The sequence below is a fragment of the Marmota marmota genome, unplaced genomic scaffold (assembly GCF_001458135.2).
Source record: "Marmota marmota marmota unplaced genomic scaffold, marMar, whole genome shotgun sequence".
Lineage (NCBI taxonomy): Eukaryota > Metazoa > Chordata > Mammalia > Rodentia > Sciuridae > Marmota > Marmota marmota.
This window is the reverse complement of record NW_025999990.1, coordinates 28,645,176-28,656,604: the sequence shown is the minus strand read 5'-3', so window position 1 is coordinate 28,656,604 and position 11,429 is coordinate 28,645,176.

Below are 11,429 nucleotides of genomic sequence, written 5' to 3'. Positions count from 1 at the left end.
AAGTGCTATACAAATGTGTAGCATTATTGCACTCATCTATTTCTCTTCTTTGTGCTCCCAGGGTTTTTTAAAATAAGAGCTCCTTAGGAAAGTTCTAGCCCGACTTTAAATTAACTAAAGTGAAGGGTGTGTGCAGTGTGGTAGGTTGGGAGTCCTCTGTATCTTGGGCATAACAGAGGTCCTGGCTAGGAGAGCAAGACATGCTGGCAACAGGAACTGGGGAGAAAAGGCTGAATGCCATCAGTGATGAATTCCTTCTGATCTGGGGCATTTCCCAGCTTTAGGGGCCTTCCTGGCATTGTGCAAATCATTGTTGAGAGATAGCATGGTCCGCGCAGAGAAGGATGAACAAACCTAAGGCCCATGTGGCTGGGAACAGGTGTGGCATGTGAAATGGCCCTAATCCCTGAGTCTCTACTTGCAACTTAATACCCAGGTTGGCTCAGGCCAATGCAAACCATTTTCAGCTGCTTTGTGCAAGGAACAAGAACTGGACTGAGAAGAAGAGAAGGTTCCTGACCCCCTAATATCTGTGATTATCTCAGCAGCACGGATTCACTAGGCTGATTTTCTTCTGTCTATGCCCAGTGTGTTCCTGGGCCTCCTTCCCCACCTCACGGCCATGGTAACCAGTCAAACATGCGGGCTTGTGGAGCTCTGCAGCCCAATTCCAGCAAGGTCCAGCCAGCCCAGCAGAGGAGCCAAGGCACCAGATCCATTTCTTTAATTTACAGTTCAACTCACCTTGCTCATTTGTATATTTTGCTGGGGCAGAGTAGCCTCACCTAGTTACATGAAATCAGCCTTTTATATCCCACTAGGGTATAAAAATGAAGCATTGGAAAATTGAATGGATTAATCATCAGGATAATGTCTAGGATTTTTTTTTTTGTGAGAGTTATGTCTTCTTAACTCCTAGAAACTGTCCATACTAACAGGCTTCTCAATCACGTACCCACGAACTGTTGATTGCTCTTAAGCAATGATGATTAAGCAGGAAGCTAGGACCATGTTGTTCTATTTGTTTGATACTTAGCACTTAGCTCAGTTTCTGAAGCCTAGCACAGGGTTCAATACGTCTGATTGATGAGTGAATAAGTGAGAGAATGAGTGGACCATCCCATACAAATTTTCAAGCTCTTGGAGAGACAGGGCTAAGGCAGACTCATTGCTCTATTGTCATCTGATTTTCACATGATTGATCATATCCCACCATTTCCCCCAAACAAATGGGTGTTACTTGGAAAGACTATAGAGGAAACAACTACCACAATTTTGATGGTTGAAAAATTATGTAAACCAAAGATGGGTGGAGAATTAACATGACATCCTCAGTAGACAATGAGCACTCTAGTTTGATTTTATTTTCAATAAACTAGAAGGGCCAGATGTTCAGCTCTCCCTATTTGGGTGACTTGTTTTGTCCAAGACTTATTGAATTTTCAAAAAGAAAAATTCATTTATTCATTTTTCCTCTTTCACCTCTCTCAAAGAACATTTACAAACTATAATTAGAATTGAAGCAAGAGGAGACCTAAGTCATTGTCTGGTTCTGCTGATCTCAAACTTTAGAACATAACAAAAACATCAGGGAAACTTCAGTAACCATGCTGTCCACACTCCAACAGCAGAGCCCAGGGTGGAGAGCTGACCAAGCTCCACGGGTGACATTGATGCTCTGAGAATGACTAGCACAGACCTACATTCCACCCAATCCGCTGAGTGCTTCAACAAGGAAAGGATTACATATTTATACAGCACTTCTTAGTTCCTGGGGTTTCATAAGGTGTGTCCCCAAGATCAGCTTCCATATCCCACCTGACTTCTTCAGGGTAGAGAGCAGAGGGACATGTATGCCACACACAAAGGGATGTTTAGCTTGTTTACACTGAAGAGAGGATGGGCACAGGCAAAGTGGATTCAGATGGAGGTAGGAAGAGAGGTAGAGCATAGGAACCTGGCCAGAGAGGCTGCCCAGAATAGAGATGTGTAAATTCCCTGAGAGTGTTGGAAAGGATGAGTTCCTGGCTTAATCTGTTCATTTACTCATTTACTTTTCAGTCATCTGTCCATTGTGTGGTGAGTGCCTCTATATGTTAGGTGCTGCAGGCACCACGGTGCTTAGGACAGCTACTCTTCACCTCATGGAACTGGGGTGGGGAGATGCAGATAATAATCAAGTCAACCAGGAAGCAATATTTATACACATGGTAGGAAGTGTTGTGGGAGAAATGAATAGGTTACAGCTGCGACAGAGAGTGACAGTCATGGGAGAAAACCTGAAGCTACATCTCTGTATAAATTACATTTTAGCCAAATTCTTTATGAATGAGTCATCTGAGTTCTGTTCCAGAGCATGTGGTCCACAAGTTGGGGGGTTCCAAATCCTGCCTTGTCCTTCTCTCCCTATTTCAGCCACCCTGGCCTCTCGACAGCCCTTAGTAGGTCACCTCAGATCCTTCTTTCTTTTAAATTTTCCTTATTATAGTCAAGACTTCAATTAACTTTTCTCTGTAGAATGACTGTATTAGGCCAAAGTTTGTGTGGGATCCAATAAAACGTCAGATGATATTGAGCATACGTCAGGCAAAGCCTGCAGCCCAATAAGTTATTATGTGTAAATGTTACAACTTTATTTTGAGGAGAATACATGTGTACTATCAAGCTGTTTTATGGATACGCAGCATGATTGATTACAGCATGCGGATCTGTCGCAACAAGATAAACTCAGATAGAATAATCTGTGGATATTTAGGCCTCAGCAATTTGTTATCCAAAGATGACTCCAGAAATGATAATTCCTCCCATTTCAGCGATTTCTCTCTTCCATTCCACAATAAAAACTGCTTCCCAAAATGCCAACGTCTGATGCCAGGGGTCCTCTTCTCACTTGGGTCTTTTTCCAGTAGCTCAACAGTCAGCAATGGAAAGTTGTGTTTGCCATCAAAGCAGCACCAGCTGGTAATTGGCCCACAGTGGACAGGTATTTGGGGTTGAGATCTGGGATTGTTACCTTAGAAAAATCTCTGCTTTAACCTAGCAAATGAGTGAACATGAAAAAAATCACCACAATTTGTTTAGCACATAAAATAGTTTGGGTAAAAATGGATTACATCAAGTCGCAGACTATTTTGCAGATCAGCCTCAAGCAACTTGTTGTTAAAAAATGACTGGATGGAATTCATCAGCAACTTTTCAAAGAGCCATTTGTCTGTGAAACAAAGAGTTGCTGGAGTGAATTAAAGCAAGCTCAGGTCCCCTCCTTTTCCTTGAAGCCATGATGATTACCTTGGGATACAGTGATTTTCTCTGGAATCCTCTGACTGTCTATTCTTTTGATGAGTCACCGGTGTCCATCCTTGGATTTTTTTCCCTGAATTATGACTTCTGTTTGATTGTTAACATCACTTATCATGTGTACGGAGAGGAGCCATGGCCCAGAGCAGGGGAACGGAGGATCTGGAGGGCAAGGCTCTGCCTCCTATTGGTTCTGGGACTTGCTTTGAGCCACAGTTTCATCATCTGAAAAGCAGATACAATGGCGCCTGTTCCATTCACCTTGCAGGGTTACTGCAATATGCAAATAAAGCACTTTATAAACCTTGCAGTCCTCTTTATGAAGACACTAAGACCACTTCTCCTGCTTTGGGTGCAGATATGGTCACCTCTGTTTTATTTCCCTGATCCATCACTGGAGACATCAACTGCTCTTATTATCAGAAAGTGCAGTTCTTCATTTTATTTCCCCCTTGCACTTTCTCCTCAAGCAGGGAGGAAACTGACAGATCCATTAACCCTGGCACTGCTCCTTGGAGGGTAGTGTCTGCTGTATTCTGGTCTGTAAGGCTGTGTTGTCTCTGGGTCTCTGCCTGGAGCCCTGATGAAGACCTTAAGTGTCCAGACATACATTCCTGGGTTTTCCTAAGCTGTGCCTCATTCCCACACTCTCATATGCTCCCCCAAGGCACTTCTCCAGAATGACTTGCTTCTTCTAGCTTCTACCATGTTTCATGCCATGAACCTTCTTGGGCCCTAGGACTGATCTCAGGTAATCAGTTCATATTCCCTCTTTCTTCTTGGGAGATCATTTTTTTTGGGGGGGGGGGGTCTTCCCAAAAGACAGTAATTCTGTCTTGCTATGACTTGGCAGGTTTACATCTTGAATAAGAACAGGACTCTAGATGTGACTCTTCAGTTCATATTCCAGCTTCACCTCTTCCTCTTAGGGTGACCTTTGGAGAATGATTTATCATCTCTGTACCTTGGTTTGCCCATCTGGAAAATGGAAATTAAAAAAATTTCTCATCTCACAGGATTGTGTGGTGAGTTGTTGTAAAAAATCAAATGAGATACTAAAATGTAAAGATTCTCTTAGAAAAGTATCTGGCACAGATTGAGCACTATAGATGTTACTAGCTGCTATCTATCTACTTTGATTGAATGACTGATCATGGTCACCGTGATGTACATGGATGGGTTTCCTTATTCTGAGGCTTATGCTGTAGGGATTCAAATTGTTTCTCTCCCAAAGGGATCCTGGACTCTTAATATAACTAACAGATCTTTGCCTTCAGTGCCTCTCATCAAGAGTTAGACCTGCTAAATTAAAGATAGAAAAAGGGGGAAGTTGTATCAGTTGGCTTTTGCTGCATAACAAATTACTACATAATACTATGAATGACAATAATTTATTTAGTTCATTTAAGGATGACAACTATTTATTTAGTTCATGATTATGTGGTTATACTAGCAATTTTTTCTTCTGGACTGCTTCAGCTGGTCACTGTTAGGTTTTCTTAGGTGTCTGGTTAGCTGTTGAATTGGCTGGTGCCTTGAGAATCCTAGGATGGCTTCACTCACATGTGTGGAAGTTAGAAGGCTATTGGCCAGAAATTGGCTGAATATTGATTGGGATGCCTGGGGCACTCTTAATTTCCAGTAAGATAGCTTGGGTTTATTCACAGTGTTCTTGCAGAGTTTCAAAGGTGGCAAGAAAAAAAAAAAGGGAAAGATCTTTCTGAACAAGGAAAATGAAGGCTGAATGTTGAAGGAGTTATTCCTGTTTGGCGGTGGAAGGAAATTGAATGCAAGGGTACAAATGGAAGTTAGAGAAAAAAGATCATCTTGTCCTGCTCCTAAGGGAGGCCTGGAGAATCTCTAAGTTGCACCCACACTCAGTGGAAGTGTTGGGACCCAGACAAGAGTAACTTGTCTTGACTTCCACAGGAATTAAATCATGAAATAGTCACACCTCAGTTAAGGCCACATTAGAATATCTACAGATTTCACCATGTTTCTTCTTCATGTCTCTGATTCTACCTTCTATATGAGGAGCTCTACATTCCCCTTCACCTCTGGCTCCCATCTATCTACAAATGTAAAGATCAGGATCAGCTGGAAAATGGCCCAAACCAATGTCTCTGTTCATGGGCCAATGAGTTTTCTATATACCTGTGTAGCCAATAAGGTATCTCCATGAAACTGGCCATGCTGTGGGACCAACCTCAACATCCATGTTTCATAATATGTTGGAAGATATGACATGGAGGACATTATGATGAGTGAAAAAAAAACAGACACAAAAAGACAATTCTGAAGGATCATAGGTAGAATCTAAAGTCAAACCACAGAAGCAGAGAGTGGAAAGGTGTTTGCAGTGTCTGTAGTGAGGGAAATGGGGAGATGCTGATCAAAGGTTACAAATTTTCATTTACAAGATGAGTAAGTTCTGGGGATCTGAAATACAGTGTGTGATTATAGTTTATAATACTGTATTGCATATTTGAAATATGTTAAGAGAATAGATCTTAAGTGTTCTCACACACCCACACACACCACACATGCACACATACACACGCAAAGGTAATATGTGAGATGATGGATATGTTAATCAGATTGATTGTGGTAATCATTTCACATTGTGCATGTGTATTAACTCATAATATTATACACCTTAAATATGTATAATTTTCATTCATCAATTATACAACAATAAATCTGGGAAAAAAGATAATACTATGCAGAAAGTTTCATCGGATATTGTTTTGTTGCCTCATCAGATATTGTTTTGTTATAAAAAGGCACAGGAGGCCATAAATTGATGATTAGGCTTCTGGAATACTTGGCCCTTGGATTCTGCCTTAATTAGAAATGTGCTTCATTCAGCCTGCTGGTGCTCCTTCTGGCCGTATTTCCCAGCTGGGGACCTGGGCCTTCCCCACAAACACAAAGTCAATCCTGGTCTCCACCCCTGGCTGTGCAGCCTTCCAAGTATTCTCAAGTTCATATCTCATGGAATTTTCACAAAACTAAGAGGTGGATAGATAGAAAATTTCTCATTTAGTGGATGGAAAAACAGGCTCATGGGAGTTGATAAGCCTGCTCAAAGTCTCATTAGTGAGAGGTTGGTGCAGCCAAAGAGCCAGGTATTGAGCCTTCAAGAGCAGAATTAAGTACAAAGCAAAGAGTCCCTGGCTTGATCAAAGTGCACTACCAAGGTCTCTTGCTCCCTTGTATATGTTTTACCAGAACCAACAAGCCCAGGTGCAGTTACCTTCTTGAGTCCCTCTCTTTTACTTGACTTCTCCTATGACCTGATGCCTGATGGGTCCTCCAACTCCTATGTCATGGCTCCAGCCCCAAATGCCCTTGCATATGCCAGAGGGCTTAGTCAGTGTGAAGCAGAGAACATGCAGGTATTATTGCATGTCACCCTATGACTTTATCCAAATAATGGCCATTTTCTGGGTGGCAGGCAATGACTCCTAAAGCTCTGTCTTATTTAATTGGATCATGAACACACACATTGCCCAGTTGTTAGACCTGGAGGAAGGGCTGCAGGAACTCCCAGGGAGAGGAAACCTGGCTTAGAATATTTGATATGGGACAAACGATTTGACTTTATATTGCTGAGGTCAGGTTTAGGGCAAACCACTGAGAGTGTCAGGAAGCAAATTTTAATCCATTGAAAGTAAGAACTTTCTACCCCTCTAGAGCTGTCCAAGAAGGAGAAGATTTTGTCTTACGTATCATCTGTCTGTTATTCTTTGGGAGTTGCCAGCCCCCTGATGAAGAGCAAGAACTGACAAGACGCTTTTCAGTCAAACAAAAGCCCATCAATTTTTCTTTATTAGGCCCAGGCTTTGGTCCTAATTTTAGATTCTAGAGCGGCAGCAAATAAAGCTAATCACTCTTGCACATTTTACAAGAGGGGCTTGTAAATGAATTTCTAATTGGTGGAATTTTCGGCATGGTTATGAAGTGGAATAAATTTCAGGCCAGTGTGGAGATATTTTGGGGCAGTGTGGTCTTTTTAGTCTACACTTAAACCATGTCACAAAGCTGACCAGCAACCCTCCTGGGCTGGATAGATGTGTGAGAAATTTATTTTCACTTTCAATTGCTAGAGATCCTTTTGGTAGGGAGGAAGTGGCATCAGCAGATCTTTTGAAGTGCCCTCTGATTCTTTAGTAAGGACTCTTCCCCTTCAGACTCAACCTATGAAGTAGGTGTCCAGTTGAGATAACGGCTGTGTGAGATGGGTCAGAGATGGGGTATTTCTTTTAGGGATCTCTGCGGAAAGAATGCAAAAGATTTGTGTAAGCAGTGTTGATGGTACCCACAGGCTTATGCTCCAGCAGCACATCTTGCCCCTTGTATTAGACATGGTATGTCATTCTGGAGGATGCGCTGGCTTCTTCCTTCATGGACACTTATCCGAGAGCAACATTTGGCAAACCCAAGTGCTGTTTGGTCATCCTACTGGAAGTCACAAGTAAAGACAGATGTCACTGTCATCAATGTGTGTCTTTAGGGCCCTGGCCTTCCCTTTCCAAAATACTGCCTTCCTTTCTTCTTGGGTCATGCACATTGTTTTGTATTACCTTAGGTCCCCAGTACTATGGAAGCAATAATGTAGTACTTTAGCTTCCATTGAGGAGCTAGGGGCTCCTGCTGGGCAATCTATATACTGGCCCAGGGAGGATGGTACAATCAATTCCCTAGATATTTGCTACTCTCTCAGACTTCTTTGTTTATTTAGCCAACCAGTATTAGTGTTTCTTTCAAGGGGTGACAAGAAAATACAGCGTGGCTCTGCATGTATCCTATATGCATCATTCCTGCATTTATCTGACAAGTACTTACTGGGCTTTGATGTGGAGTTGGACACTATACTAGGCCCTAAGGACATGCCAAGGGTAAAATGAAACCCTTGTATTTTAGAAATGTATGGACTAGTTAAGAGACAATCCTGCAAATAAATGGACACAATATAATAAGAAGCTTGCTGCACTGGAGGTTTGCCTAAAGGGTAGTGGGCCCCCGAAGAAAGTTGTTTGCCTGGTGTGTCAAGAAAGGTGTAAAAAATACATTAATAAATGAGTTAGCCTTTCCCAGACAGCCAAGTGGTCTGGGAAAAATATATAAAGGGTCCAGAGGTAAATGCAGCATGCCATGTCTAGAGAGAGATTCCAAGAGGACAGGGACCATGTCTTTTCTGCCTCCCCATTATACATCTGCTCCAAGTGGACACTTGTCTTTTCCATAACACACAGCTATGCATAAACCTTTAAGATTATTCACCTAAATTAAATGTTAATTTCTTGCCAATTTATTTTTTTCTAGGACATGTATACAAAACTCAAATTTCTTACAGACTTAGAAAAAAAAATCTAGCTATCTCTGCTCACCCTTCCTCATCCCTGAGTCTTAGTCATTTTCAACTTTTTTTAGCTCTTCTTACTGTCATTTGCTTTCATATTTCTAAATTATATTATAATATTGCTGTATCTTGAAGTCATTATTTTTTAACTTTCGTCTGCAGAAGTTTAGTCTTTCTTTTAGCTTAATGTATCATTTCTTCTTTTCCTTCCTTTCACCTGATATGGATATATGGTATTTTTCTGTTAATTAAACTTTTAGGATTTTCAGTTTTGTTTCTATGAAAGTCCTCACAAAGGAATGCAAATATAATTATTTTCTTTCCTAAACTTCTTATTCTTCCAGGAGCTAATAACTGTGCAATTTGAAAGTTTGCCATTTTCCTATGTACATAACACTGATTCTTTCACAAACTCCCCAGCAGAGCTACTAAGTTAGACCAGATGCAGTCAAGCCCATTGGGTGATGAAGCAGCGTTGGTTTTCTTTGGAATTTTCCTTTCTGTGGCCCCATTTCCATGCTCCATTGGATATGAAACTGTTTTTTGGGGGGTCCGCTGCACACCTCTGTCTTGGTCTTCCTTGAGCTGCTCTCCTTGAATGGATCTCCTTTCTGGCCCTCACCTCCCATCTGCTTTGCCCCATGCTTTGGTGGAGATCCTCCATTCAGTAGCTTCTCGTGAAAACATGAGTGCGGGTGGAATTTTAGAACTCTTGCATATTTTAATATGTCTTGGTTCTTTCTTCACAATTTGAGTTAGCATTTGGCTGCCTGTAACACTCCAGGATGGGGATACTTTTATCCCCATAGGTTTCTGAAGACTTGGCTCCACAGTGTTCCAGGTTTTGGTGTTGCACCTGAGAAGCCTGAAAACATTTCCACTCTTGTGTATGATACCTCTTTTCCTCCTTTTTCATAGTGTTCAGTCCTACTCTTTATAGACAATGTTTTGAAATTTTGCAATGCTCTTTTTTTTTCCCCTCAATTGCATTTGACCTTTTGATGGACCCTTTAAATCTAGACTTTCAAACCATTCCATTCTGGAAATCTTTTGGGGATTTTATCTTTGTAATTGCCTCCCTTATTTTCTCTCTCTCATTAACATTTCTTATGAGAGACTATTGGATCTCCTTGATAGGTGCCTTACTTTTCCTATTATTTCTTTCACACATTACATTGTACTATCTTTTCTCTACTTCCTAAGAAATTGTTTATATTTATCTTCTAGAAGTCTGTGATTTTTTTTTATTGTGGTTCTCCAAAATTTAACAAACACACTCTTTTTAAATATTTCCAATTGTTCTTTTTTACAATATATTTTTGTTCTTTTTGCATGGATACATATCTTAATTCTTTCTGAAGATTTCTAACTGTATTTTTTTTTAATTCTTTTATTTCCTGCTTTGCCTTTGCTTTCTCTGAATCCCTTATTTCCAATTTCTGTTTTGTTTTGGTTAGAGTTCTTTGAATGTCTGTTGTTTTGTGGTTCTTTGTTCATATTTTAGAGCAAGGGACCATGTTGCTGATTGGGATTCTGTGGTCATTGTTGGACTTTGTTACTTGATGGTCATTGATGGAGTGAGTGGATGCTTGAAATTTTATTACTCTCAACTCTGGAGTCACAAGTATAAAGAATATGACCCTCCAGAGACAAACCTTCCAAACTTTTGTCTTGCTGCCAGCCTTCTGAGAGACTAGTGGGGGAGGGAAATGGGGTGTCTTACCATTCAGAGGACTTTATACAGGTGTTAGTTCTAAAGGGGATGGCCTGAGGCCTGACACTTAGACCACCTGCATTTATCAAAGATGAGGAAGGTGGAGTTAATGAAGGGGACAGAATGGTTGTCAGAATGTCAGGAGGAGAACATGGCAGGGGGAGATAATTAACACCATTGATTATAGCCCAGATGTCAAATCAGTCGACTTTAGGCCACCATTGAAGATCTTCAATATTTCAGTGGCAATAGAATCCAACTTGCAAGCAAAGGAAGACGTGGCAGAAGGAAAACTCAATGGCTCTGCAGAGTCAGCTCTACCTTGCTAGAAGCTTGTTTTTTCATGGGCACCACTGGCCCCAGTCCCCCTGACTTCCAATGGTACTAAGCATATTCTTGAGAAATGGGGAGTGTGTGCACATCATCCCTCAGAAAAGAAGGGCAGGAGACAAGAGGGATTCTTAAATGTATGAAAGTAAAACAAACACTTTATTTAAGGAAAAGGCAACTTGGAAAAAAAGAAAAGCCTAATAAATAACTCAGTACAGCTGGCTTAAGCACTTTAAAGCCAGTGTCTGTGATAAGCAATGAAAACATTAATATAAAATGCTTCACCATAACAATTCAGGCTGATGTATTGCAGCCGAGCCGGCTATGGGATGGCATGCTTTTAAAGTGATGTTTACAATCAGTATTTTTTTTTCCGTTTGGGAACTGGAAGGAGGCAGAAATGGCTGAAAGTCTTGCCAGGGTGTGGCTCTGAGCTTCGGTGGGTGATATTCTGCCAAGTGGCTGGCCCCTCAACTGCCCTGTTCCCATTCAGCTGGACACAAGGCAGTTAGGTGAACTCGGAACAGGGTTGTGGTGGGGCCTAAGCAAAGACCTTGGAGTGGGGTGTAAGTCAATGGCCAGCTATAAGGTCTGAAGATCAGTCTTTCTGCACTCAGCTGAAGTCATGGAGGATGTCTCCCAGGTGCTCTGAGAGTCTCTTGTTGCCTATTGAGCGCCTCATTTCCCCCAAATCCATTCAGGGATGGATTTCAAGTTGACATT